This window comes from Procambarus clarkii, chromosome 47, assembly GCF_040958095.1.
Source record: "Procambarus clarkii isolate CNS0578487 chromosome 47, FALCON_Pclarkii_2.0, whole genome shotgun sequence".
Lineage (NCBI taxonomy): Eukaryota > Metazoa > Arthropoda > Malacostraca > Decapoda > Cambaridae > Procambarus > Procambarus clarkii.
The window spans coordinates 91,854-104,874 of record NC_091196.1 but is presented as its reverse complement, the minus strand read 5'-3'; the positions used below and the strand labels follow the sequence as shown (position 1 = coordinate 104,874).

Below are 13,021 nucleotides of genomic sequence, written 5' to 3'. Positions count from 1 at the left end.
GAGTGACCACAAGGTCTCCTCTGAATACTTTTTATTTTCTTCTCCGAGGCTATGGGTCCCCACATTGGCACCAGAGGTCTTCCTCACAAACTTTTTATATAATATATATATATATAAATAATATATATATAAAGGTAAAACTAGCTAGTTATACGTAGATATATGATAACTAACCAACCCTACCAAACCTAACCTAATATATATATATATATATATATATATATATATATATATATATATATATATATATATATATATATATATATGTCGTACCTAGTAGCCAGAACGCCCTTCTCAGCCTACTATGCGAGGCCCAATTTGCCTAATAAGCCAACTTTTCATGAATTAATTGTTTTTCGACTACCTAACCTACCTAACCTAACCTAACCTAACTTTTTCGGCTACCTAACCTAGCCTAACCTATAAAGATAGGTTAGGTAAGGTTGGTTAGGTTCAGTCACATATCTACGTTAATTTTAACTCCAATAAAAAAAATTGACCTCATACATAATGAAATGGATTGCTTTATCATTTCATAAGAAAAAATTTAGAGAAAATATATTAATTCAGGAAAATTTGGCTTATTAGGCAAATCTGGCCTTGCATAGTAGGCCGAGAAGGGGATTTATATAGGAATCTATATGTGTCTATATATAGACACATATAGATTCTTGTATATAGACATTAGCCATTTTCATTCTTCGTCATATCCAAGTCTGCTGTGTGATGCACATGTCTTCTTGCTTCACCACCCTGTAATGAAATATTGTTTGTTACTAATTGTTTTCAATAATACATTATTTTATTATATAATATTTAATTTATTAATTAAAAACTGTTTCCATATTATAGAAAAAAAAACTAAAACAAGAATCTATATAAAACTATAGAATAGAATAGAATAGAATAATAGAATAGAATCTATATATCATATATATATTTATAAAAATAAATATATATAAATATATATATATATATATATATATATATATATATATATATATATATACCTAATATATATATTAGGTATATAAATTATACCTAATTTATATACCTGTTGTTTAGCGTGGAAAACCATACAGTTTTCTCTTGAAGATGTCCACTACTAAATATTTAGTAGAGCTAGACACACACACACACACACACACACACACACACACACACACACACACACACACACACACACACCCACACACACACAAACACACACACACACACACACACACAAACACACACACACACACACACACACACACACACACACACACACACACACACACACACACACACACACATGCCCACTACTCGACAAAAAATGCCCATAGAGTTAGGTTGTTTACAAAATGCCATTATGTATTGTACTCTTGATTCTAAGGAAGGAGTAGTCCTCAAGCCCGGAATGGGACCATTGTGAGAAATAGGACCACTGTGAGAAATGGGATCACTGTGAGCATGTGAGAGATCATTGTGAGGAGAAAGAGGAGGAAACTTAGCAGCAGGAAGAGGACCAACATGGGAAGACAGAAGAGGTGGCAAGGGCGCAAAAGAGGCAGAAGATGAGCTGCTGAGGTCCCACAGGGTCAAGTTCGGGTCAAAATTAGGTATAATTAGGTATAATTTATAATCAAATGCCAGTAAAGCGGAGTCTTGAGGTGGGTAGAATATAGTTGTGCAATAATTGGCTGTTGATTGCTGGTGTTGACTTCTTGATGTGTAGTGCCTCGCAAACGTCAAGCCGCCTGCTATCGCTGTATCTATCGATGATTTCTGTGTTGTTTACTAGGATTTCTCTGGCGATGGTTTGGTTATGGGAAGAGATTATATGTAGCCTTATATATGGCTACTAGGTACGACATATATATATATATATATATATATATATATATATATATATATATATATATATATATATATATATATATATATATATATATTAGTATATTTTGGTAGCAGTCTTTCCTGTAGACATATATTATTAAATATGACCGAAAAAGTAAGATTAATAATTCTAACACGAATTTTCTCAATCTTTCGTACATTACGCTTCACTGTTGGAGGTAAATAAAAAATCACTTCTCCAAAATTCATTTTTATTTCTAGTCTGACGCGACACGGGCGCGTTTCGTAAAACTTATTACATTTTCAAAGACTTCACAAATACACAACTGATTAGAACTTACGTCTCTCTGATATTATATCTACATTTGAGTGAGGTGGGAAGGGTGATGTGGCATTAACACAAGACAGAACAGGAGGGGATATTAATAGGGTATTAAAAGTATCAACACAAGACAGAACAGAAACAATGGGTATTGAATAGAAGTGTTTGTAGAAAGCCTATTGGTCCATATTTCTTGATGCTTCTATATTGGAGCGGAGTCTTGAGGTGGGTAGAATATAGTTGTGCAATAATTGGCTGTTGATTGCTGGTGTTGACTTCTTGATGTGTAGTGCCTCGCAAACGTCAAGCCGCCTGCTATCGCTGTATCTATCGATGATTTCTGTGTTGTTTACTAGGATTTCTCTGGCGATGGTTTGGTTATGGGAAGAGATTATATGTTCCTTAATGGAGCCCTGTTGCTTATGCATCGTTAAACGCCTAGAAAGAGATGTTGTTGTCTTGCCTATATACTGGGTTTTTTGGAGCTTACAGTCCCCAAGTGGGCATTTGAAGGCATAGACGACGTTAGTCTCTTTTAAAGCGTTCTGTTTTGTGTCTGGAGAGTTTCTCATGAGTAGGCTGGCCGTTTTTCTGGTTTTATAGTAAATCGTCAGTTGTATCCTCTGATTTTTGTCTGTAGGGATAACGTTTCTATTAACAATATCTTTCAGGACCCTTTCCTCCGTTTTATGAGCTGTGGAAAAGAAGTTCCTCTGAACTCTGAGGAAGAACTCTGAAGAACTCTGAAGAACTCTGTAGGGTAAGGCAGGTCCTAGTCAATAACGGCTTCTCCAATGGTTTCATCGAAGACATCATAAGAAGGAAAGTGAAAAGCCATGCAACCTCTGAAGAGACAACTAACACAACACCTATACCCCCTATTAGACTATTTTACAGGAACTTCTTTTCCACAGCTCATAAAACGGAGGAAAGGGTCCTGAAAGATATTGTTAATAGAAACGTTATCCCTACAGACAAAAATCAGAGGATACAACTGACGATTTACTATAAAACCAGAAAAACGGCCAGCCTACTCATGAGAAACTCTCCAGACACAAAACAGAACGCTTTAAAAGAGACTAACGTCGTCTATGCCTTCAAATGCCCACTTGGGGACTGTAAGCTCAAAAAAACCCAGTATATAGGCAAGACAACAACATCTCTTTCTAGGCGTTTAACGATGCATAAGCAACAGGGCTCCATTAAGGAACATATAATCTCTTCCCATAACCAAACCATCGCCAGAGAAATCCTAGTAAACAACACAGAAATCATCGATAGATACAGCGATAGCAGGCGGCTTGACGTTTGCGAGGCACTACACATCAAGAAGTCAACACCAGCAATCAACAGCCAATTATTGCACAACTATATTCTACCCACCTCAAGACTCCGCTCCAATATAGAAGCATCAAGAAATATGGACCAATAGGCTTTCTACAAACACTTCTATTCAATACCCATTGTTTCTGTTCTGTCTTGTGTTGATACTTTTAATACCCTATTAATATCCCCTCCTGTTCTGTCTTGTGTTAATGCCACATCACCCTTCCCACCTCACTCAAATGTAGATATAATATCAGAGAGACGTAAGTTCTAATCAGTTGTGCATTTGTGAAGTCTTTGAAAATGTAATAAGTTTTACGAAACGCGCCCGTGTCGCGTCAGACTAGAAATAAAAATGAATTTTGGAGAAGTGATTTTTTATTTACCTCCAACAGTGAAGCGTAATGTACGAAAGATTGAGAAAATTCGTGTTAGAATTATTAATCTTACTTTTTCGGTCATATTTAATAATATATATATATATATATATATATATATATATATATATATATATATATATATATATATATATATATATATATATATATATATATATATATATTTATATATATGTGTGTATATCACGAAAATAAACACGTGATTAAGAATGTGACAATGTCAGACCACGGAGGAAGAATGAAACAGGAATTTCCTTAAGTACTTTCGTATATTAAATACATCTTCAGAAGGACCTTCTGAATATGTATTTAATATACAAAAGTACTTAAGGAAATTCCTGTTTCATTCTTCCTCCGTGGTCTGACAGTGTCATATTTATATATATATATATTATTATATCCTGCATTATTCCAGCCCATTATTAGAGATAGTAGCCACCTCTTATTTTGGTTTTCTTTCATTTTTAGTGCTCAGAAAATTAAATATATCTACATATTTAGTCAAAATCAGTTACATTATTTTATCTTATTCATAGCATAAATGTTCTCAAAGATTACTAAAAAGAAATTGAATTAGACTACAGCAAATTGGCAAACTTTACCTTGTATCTGTTTCCACCGAGTTTGTTTGGGGCGTTCTTCAACATATCAGCAATACTTGTCTCAACATCTCTTTCAGTTGCATTAGTGTGGGTGTTGATACAGGCTTCTGGAAATTTATAAGAATTAATTAATATATATAATTATAATTCACTTTGCCATTCCCCATTCCACAGTCCTCTCGTCCTTCCCACTTCCCCGTCCCCACATCATCCCCACTATTCCCACTTCCCTGCCCCATCGTCCTCCTTACCATTTTCCCCTCCCCTGTCCTTCTTCCTCCCCCACCATCTCCCATTCACCTGTCCCTTTGTCCTCCCCAGCATTCCCCTGTCCCCACCATCCCCAACTCCCCAGTCCCCTCGTCCTCCCCACCATTACCCTCTCCTCTGTCCCCTCGTCTTCCCCACCATCCCCCCTCTCGTCCTCCCCACCATTCCAAACTACCTCATCCGATGCATTCTATAATGGTCTGATGCTTCCATCAGAAAATTGGGAACATCAAATGATCTGATATTCCCATCACTGAAAAATAAGAACAGCTAAAAAAATGAAATGAAAAAAATAAACTATACTCATGAAATGAACAGTATGGTAAACAACACAGCTCAATTCCACTGCAATGTCACACAAAATTATTAAATCGAAATGAAAATAAATTGAAATCTATGAAAATTCAAATTATCAATGCAATCGGAAATATTGAAATAATATCGCAACATAATATAGTGTGGGTTGCTCTTACGTGCAACAGACGGTGCTGTTTTTCAAAAAAGGCATGGTTTTACCTGTCACAAGTGTGGCATCTATACTTATACTCACGAAATGAACGGTATGGTAAACAACATAGATCAATTGCAATGCAATGTCACAATAACATTTAATAACAATAATAACAATAACATTTAAATATACTTTAAGATATAATCTAGAAGAAAATAAGAACATTGAAACGGTTCATGAACTCGATTTCAATAAAGGACACTATGGGGAACTTTGAAAAACAGTTAATGATTATAATTAGACAGACTTGTTGCTAGGCAGAGGAGTAAATAATGAGATATATGGCAAATTTTGCAAAATATACGGCACACAAACATTCATACCCAAACAAAGCAAAATGCTAGGTAAGAACAAAGCAGTTGGCCCGTAGGGGAAAGGAGATACCCACAAGACTGGAATACAAGTCATTAACAAGCACACAAGTACTACACCACACAACAACCGCACTACTACCAGAACTGGACGAATCACTACCCAAACAACACATTGCACATCACTACCAAAACAACACAACACAACACAATAATGATGTAAACAATAAATTAAAAAAAAATCCACTTATTAATGTCAACCAACAAACTCCCACTAAACATAGAAAGGACCTACAACATCTTACTTGGGAGCAAATCAACAAATGCAATTCATCTACAGTTACACAATGTTAACATCAGAAATAAAAAAGATGGTAAGTTCCTTGGTCTATACTTAGATCTGCCCGAAACGCTATGAGTGCTAGTTGCTTTACAAGAATGTATAACTTCAAGTCATTGTACTCTCCCCCAATGTACCTTCTTGTATATAAAGAAAAAATAAATAAATAAACAAACACATAATAAATCAATACTTACTAAATTTTGTCTATTATGTAGCAAAGAAGCAGGTCTACGGAAGGCTTTTCTGTTGAGTTCGAAGCCCAGATTACTCGTGGTCTCTGAAATAAGTTAAGATTATAAGTATAAAATTTATAAAACCAAATAATAAATCCGGTATTGCTCAATTTCAGATGCAGACGTACTGAATGATATATCAGACTGTCAGCATGGTATTCGATCTGGAAGGTCCAGTGTAACGAATTTACTTAGTTTCTATGATCGAGCCACAGAAATCTATAAAGAACTCTGATCAAGAAAGAGATCTAGGGGTGGTTTTAGATAGAAAACTATAACCTGAGGATCATATTAAGAACATTCTGCGAGGGGCCTATGCTATACTTTTTAACTTTAGAATTGCTTTTAAATACATAGGTCAAAAAGTTTTAAAAGTTTTAAAATTTTTTAAACCTCTCGTGTATCATGAGTGTGTTAAAGCTTCAGATGGTGCATTCAGATGATGAATATTACCTAGTTCCTTCATCTGGGAAGAATGAACACATATTGGTGCATTCGGATGATAAAAACTAACTACTGTAGTTCAATTGATCAACAGACTGTATATCATATGCAGACTGTATGTGGATCTGCGGTCCACTCCAAACAACAGCCTGGTGGACCAAGCTCCACCAGGCCTAAAGCACAAAGTGATATAGATGTGATAGAGAAACTAGGTTAAATGGAGGAGTAGGTCTGTATATTAAACAGCACCTGACGTGCACAGAGCTACTAAACTCAATGTGGTGGTAGAGTGGTGGGGGGGGGAAACATTGCAGAAAAAAACAAAAATACAATTTGGTCAACAAAACAGCAGTTTAAAATAGAAGACATGGGTTGACATTTTGGGGGTAAGGTAGGTTACATTGAGTTAATTAGTTAGTACTTAGTTTTTATCTTAAACTGGTTGGGAGAGGTACAGTGTTGCTGTGCTGGTGAAAGAACACCTAAAGGTAAATTAAATAATGATTGCGAATCCACAAGAAGTTGACATAATAGCGCTAGAGATCTGCAATCAGGATGATAAACTTTCCTTAAAGAATTTGACAAACACTTGCTGATAGGACATGAAGTAAATGAAATGTATGTCAAATTTTGTGAAATATATGATAAAAGCACAACAAAATTTGTACCAAAGGAGAGATGCAGAACTAGGAAAAGGGGTTTGTTCAACAGAAATTGCGAGAGGGCCTGAGACCCAAACACACACAAATGGAATCAATATATAGCAAGAGGCCAAACCCCCAAACATACAAGCGATGCAAAGATGCGAGAAACAGCAGCAGCATTAAGGAGAGGGACTTAAGGACCATAAATAAGGTGTGAAAATAAACTCGAGTAAATTTTTTTAACTACTCTCGACAGTGAAGAAAAACAAATATTCAGACGATTTGTGTTAGAATCATTAATCTTTCACTTTCGGTCATATTCAACAACACAAATACATACACACACATTCCTGTTGCTGTAGCAAGTGAAGAATTACACACACAGATCACAATAACGTGATGCATCAAATGAACAAATCCACAAGGGCCGTGACGAGGATTCGAACCTGCGTCCGGGAGCATCCCAGACACTGCCCTAATCGACTGAGCTACAACAGGGTAAAAGGGTTGAAACCGAAGTTCTACTGAACTTACTGGATCCCATAGCCTCTCCGAGGCACAAACCAGGCTTTTACACAACCCCCCCCCCCCTGCACCCGAGCTCAATTGTCAAAAGTGAAAAATTGGGTTTGTCTTCCGAATGCACCATATCAGTAAATTTTTTAATAATCTTTTAAAAATAGTAAATGCCACTATTTTTGCAAAATTATTACGAGATCTATTATTCTATAGAATAATGCATATAAATGCATATATGCATATAAATACAAAACAAGTAAATGTAAATAATTTTACCTTGCACCTAGATCCACCAAGCCTGTATGGCGCGCGTTTCAGTACTTCGGAAATCTAGAACTATCTTGAATCTCTAATCTGCAATGAAACAATACATATTATTGCACTTACCAAAACATGGATGAATGTAGAAAATACAGAACTATTAGCTGAATATCAAATAAATGGATTTAATCTATTTCACACAGATAGATATATTAGATATTATATTATATTCCTTTCCTCCCTAGAATCTGAATGTAGCAGGTGCTCAATTGTCAAAAGTGAAAAATTTGGTTTATTTAACATACACGCCATAGACCGGCTTGGGAAAAAAAAAGTTTGTAAAACCCAGGGGCCATAGACCGGCTTGGGAAAAAAAGTTCGTAAAACCCAGGGGCCATAGACCGGCTATGAAAGAAAATTTGAGAAAACCCTGGGGCCATAGAACGGCTATTTAATCCCCTTGAACGGATAATCATCTGTATCAAACCTTATTACAGGTAAAACCAGTAGGCAGTCTACTGTATTTTATCAAACACTTATTAGAATAATAGATCTCGTAATAATTTTGCAAAAATAGTGGCATTTACTATTTTTAAAAGATTATTAAAAAATTTACTGATATGGTGCATTCGGAAGACAAACCCAATTTTTCACTTTTGACAATTGAGCACCTGCTACATCCAGATTCTAGGGAGGAAAGGAAGGACGATCTTACTGGATCCCATAGCCTCTCCGAGGCACAAACCAGGCTTTTACACAACCCCCCCCCCCTGCACCCGAGCTCAATTGTCAAAAGTGAAAAATTGGGTTTGTCTTCCGAATGCACCATATCAGTAAATTTTTTAATAATCTTTTAAAAATAGTAAATGCCACTATTTTTGCAAAATTATTACGAGATCTATTATTCTATAGAATAATGCATATAAATGCATATATGCATATAAATACAAAACAAGTAAATGTAAATAATTTTACCTTGCACCTAGATCCACCAAGCCTGTATGGCGCGCGTTTCAGTACTTCGGAAATCTAGAACTATCTTGAATCTCTAATCTTCAATGAAACAATACATATTATTGCACTTACCAAAACATGGATGAATGTAGAAAATACAGAACTATTAGCTGAATATCAAATAAATGGATTTAATCTATTTCACACAGATAGATATATTAGATATTATATTATATTCCTTTCCTCCCTAGAATCTGGATGTAGCAGGTGCTCAATTGTCAAAAGTGAAAAATTTGGTTTATTTAACATACACGCCATAGACCAGCTTGGGAAAAAAAAGCTAGGTTAGGCTAGGTAAAAGCTAGGTAAAAAAGAAAGGAGCTAGGTTAGACTATGTATGTTTAAATCTCTGATTTAAACAGAGCCAGTGTTCAGTCAAATAACTGAATTTATCAAATCTTATCCTTGTATAATATACAAGCTGATGTGAGATCCCTGTCTACAGGTGGACTGGAACTTCTATCAACTAATCCATACATCAAACCTGTCCCTTACAGCCCACAATCTATCATTAGGAAAACCATGTGAGAAATCTTTAAGGAATTCTGATAAAGAAAGAGATCTAGGGGTGGTTCTAAATAGAAAACTATCACCTGAGGACCACATAAAGAACATTGTGTGAGGAGCCTATGCCATGCATTCCAACTTCAGAATTGCTTTTAAATACATGGATGGCGAAATACTAAAGAAATTGTTCACCACTTTTGCTAGTCCAAAGCTAGAATATGCAGCAGTTGTGGGGTGCCCAAATCTCTGCCCTTATTGGGGTGCCATCACATTTAAACCAACCAAGCCCACAAATACGTCAACATGGACCAGCATTACACAGTCTAACATACTCTGTCAGATGTAACAACTAAATTTGTGAATTCAAGACCTAATCTATTGCATAATACAGTGTTAGTACGAGAAAAACATTACTTACATTCGAAGCCGTGTTTTAAAATGGCGGCGATCTTGTTGTACTGACGCTCCAAACTGTGTGTTCGTTTGCGTATGATGAACGTGTGACAATTTACTACAACAATTATTTAATTATTCTTATTCTTTATTTTACTATTTTTAGGGTACATGAAATTTCCAACTTATTTGCACACAATAATATAATTGCATTGTCATAACCTTTATATATTATGGAAAATACGATGACATGAACGAAGTCAAAGTGAAGTTGAAGTCAAAGTCATTCGCCGAACGTATTAGTCATTTTTTTTCTCCCAAACGATAGGGGATAACAAATCCACAGAGCATATAAGTGTACAGTAAAGTCAATTTTATTCAGGAAAGTACATACATAGTTGATTTACAAACATAATGTTGGATTTATAGATAGAGCTAGTGCATACAATACCTAAAGCCAATATAGTAGGCATATAGCATTTCAGGCAACCGGGCAGTATATATGGACCCCTTACTCAAACCTCTGAATATGTTAGATATTAAGTCCCTGCACATACTCTCATGTGTATTTTATATATATAAAACGCTGCACTGTAATGTCAATCCTGACCCTAAAAGCTTCCTAGAAGGTTGTAACAGATCCCATGAGCACCACACCAGAAACAAATACCTATTTGATATTCCAAGAGTACGACTTAGTCAAACTAGAAATGCTTTACAAATCAAGGGACCTCGAATGTGGAATGACCTTCCCAATTATGTTAAAAACTGTACCTCTCCCAACCAGTTTAAGATAAATAAAGATAAATTTATAAGTTAAGAAAAATTCCACAAATCAACAACCCTGTTACTGACCCAGTATTTACCCAAGTCTTTCCTAAATCTAAACTTATCCAATTTATACCCATTGTTTCGTGTTCTATCGTGTGTTGACAATTTTAATAACCTATTAATATCCCCTTTGTTATATCCATTCAGGAAATTGTGGTTGATCTCGAACCCATTAATAATGTGACGACTTATACAGAATTTTGTAACTATATCATCAAGATTGTAACCAGCTTAGCTAAATGTAGTGTGGGGTTCAGTCCCTAAGCCCATATATGTGCCTCTCTAACCATTTAGGTTACAGGGCAAAAACATAAAAACAAAGGTAACTGCAGAAGGCCTATTGGCCCATACCAGGCAGCTCCTATCTATAACAGATAAACACTAAGTACTACCTAATTAACTCAATGTAACCTACATAACCACCAAAATGTCAATCCATATCTTTTATTTTAAACAATGCTGTTTTGTTGACCAAATTGTATTTTTACTCTTTTTCTGTCATGTTTCTCCCACCCCTGTTTTTTCCCTTTTTTCTTATTTTTTTCTCAACATAATTCATACTTTAATTATGCGGATCAGGACATCACCTGATCAAACACATCAAACGTCGTTTGACCACCATCAAACACACACATTTCGTGTGTGTTTGACGCTCACTGATATGTACCAGCGTTGTTTTATATATGGTGCTATTCTATCTTACGCTTTGTTGCTCTTTTTTACCTACGGGCTCATAGAACATTCTATTGCAAAAACATTGGCACAAAAATGAATGACGTACATACAATAATAATGTCAGGACAGTGAAATAATTATAAACTTTCAAAGCACTGTATCGCCCATGTGTCGTCTTGTCACCAATACTGGGTAACAGCTCCGCCACTTCCCACACTCTTGCGGGTGGGCAGCGACCATTATTCTACGTTTATATTCATATCACCGTGTTGGGAATTTCATTGCGAGTACATTGATACCAAAATTAACGCTGTAGGACAAGTGTGGAAGTGATAACAATCCCAAGAGTAAAAACATTTTGTTACTCTTGGGCACTCACGGCGAGTCATCTACGTAGGTATTTATTGGGTGCTGGTATTCATATAACTTTTGGTGATCGTTTTTGCTGATGTTCTTCTAGAGAATGTTATTGCGAACACGTTGGTACCAAAATGAAATACATAGCTCGAGAACTAAGGTCAGGAGAGTAAAAAGAGTATACACATTTTTGTTTTGACGCTTAATTAAGGTTATTGTGAGTATTCATCGCCTGCCTAGAAACTGGAACTAGTAATTCCATCTATCATCATACTATCATACAAGAGGAGCCACACATCTATGGATCATCCAATAAAATCAGCAGACTTCTAGATGTTACTACTGCTCGGCTTAGACTCGGTTACAAGTATCTCTGGGAATTCTCATTATCTGCTGATGTAGACCTGACCAAATGTAAACTGTGTCAACAAAATTATTCGCACACCCTCCGTCACTATGTGATGGAGTGCGAAAAGATACATGAATTTAGAGACAATTCTATAACCAATGTTCCAGCGATGTGTCAATATTTCATTCAAAATGATCTGCTACCAGAAATTTTAGCCAAATATCCCCAGTTTGCTAACTGTAGATAACAACTAAGTGATTGTAACCTATCCACCGCTGCCCACTGGATGGGGGACGGTGTGCAGGACAAACATATAAATTTTGATACTAGCTCTCCACATATGTCAGTTGCTTAATTTAGAACCTGTACTTGAGGTCGATCTCGAACCTATTGTTGATGTGATGACTTATATTGAATTTTGTAACTAGCTCATCAAGATTGTAACTTGCTTAGCTAAATGAATTGTGGGGTTCAGTCCCTGAGCCCACTATGTGCCTCTGTAACCCTTTCCACAACCGCCCACAAGATGGGTATGGGGTGCATAATGGGGTGGGGTGTCTTGGCCAAACGTGCCACATCAAAACCACAAGTTGACATTGAATGTGAATTAACAATGAGACAAGTAAGATTTATACTAATACATTTATACTAACTCTGTTGAGCGTTGACCATTTATACATCAAATCTGTTGATGTGAGCACTTTAGTTTAGTCTGCCGTTTAAAGAAAAAAAGAGCATATCAATGGTATATCACAGAAAACGAATTTATCATAAACTCATGTATTTGTCTTATCATATTGAACTGCATTCATATTTTTAATATATAACAATATGAATATACAAATTTCTGTAAATCCCCTACCATGTTGGAA

General features: G+C 35.8%; 1 long non-coding RNA gene across 1 annotated transcript; it reads right to left on the bottom strand.

Moving 5' to 3' along the window:
- Positions 1-202: 202 nt before the first annotated feature.
- On the bottom strand, positions 203-9,105 carry LOC138350709 (uncharacterized). Its single transcript, XR_011222237.1, has 4 exons — positions 8,999-9,105; positions 8,039-8,116; positions 4,488-4,594; positions 203-753 (listed from the first exon to the last, which is right to left on the bottom strand). It is a non-coding gene; the product is annotated as an uncharacterized lncRNA (long non-coding RNA).
- Positions 9,106-13,021: the final 3,916 nt, after the last annotated feature.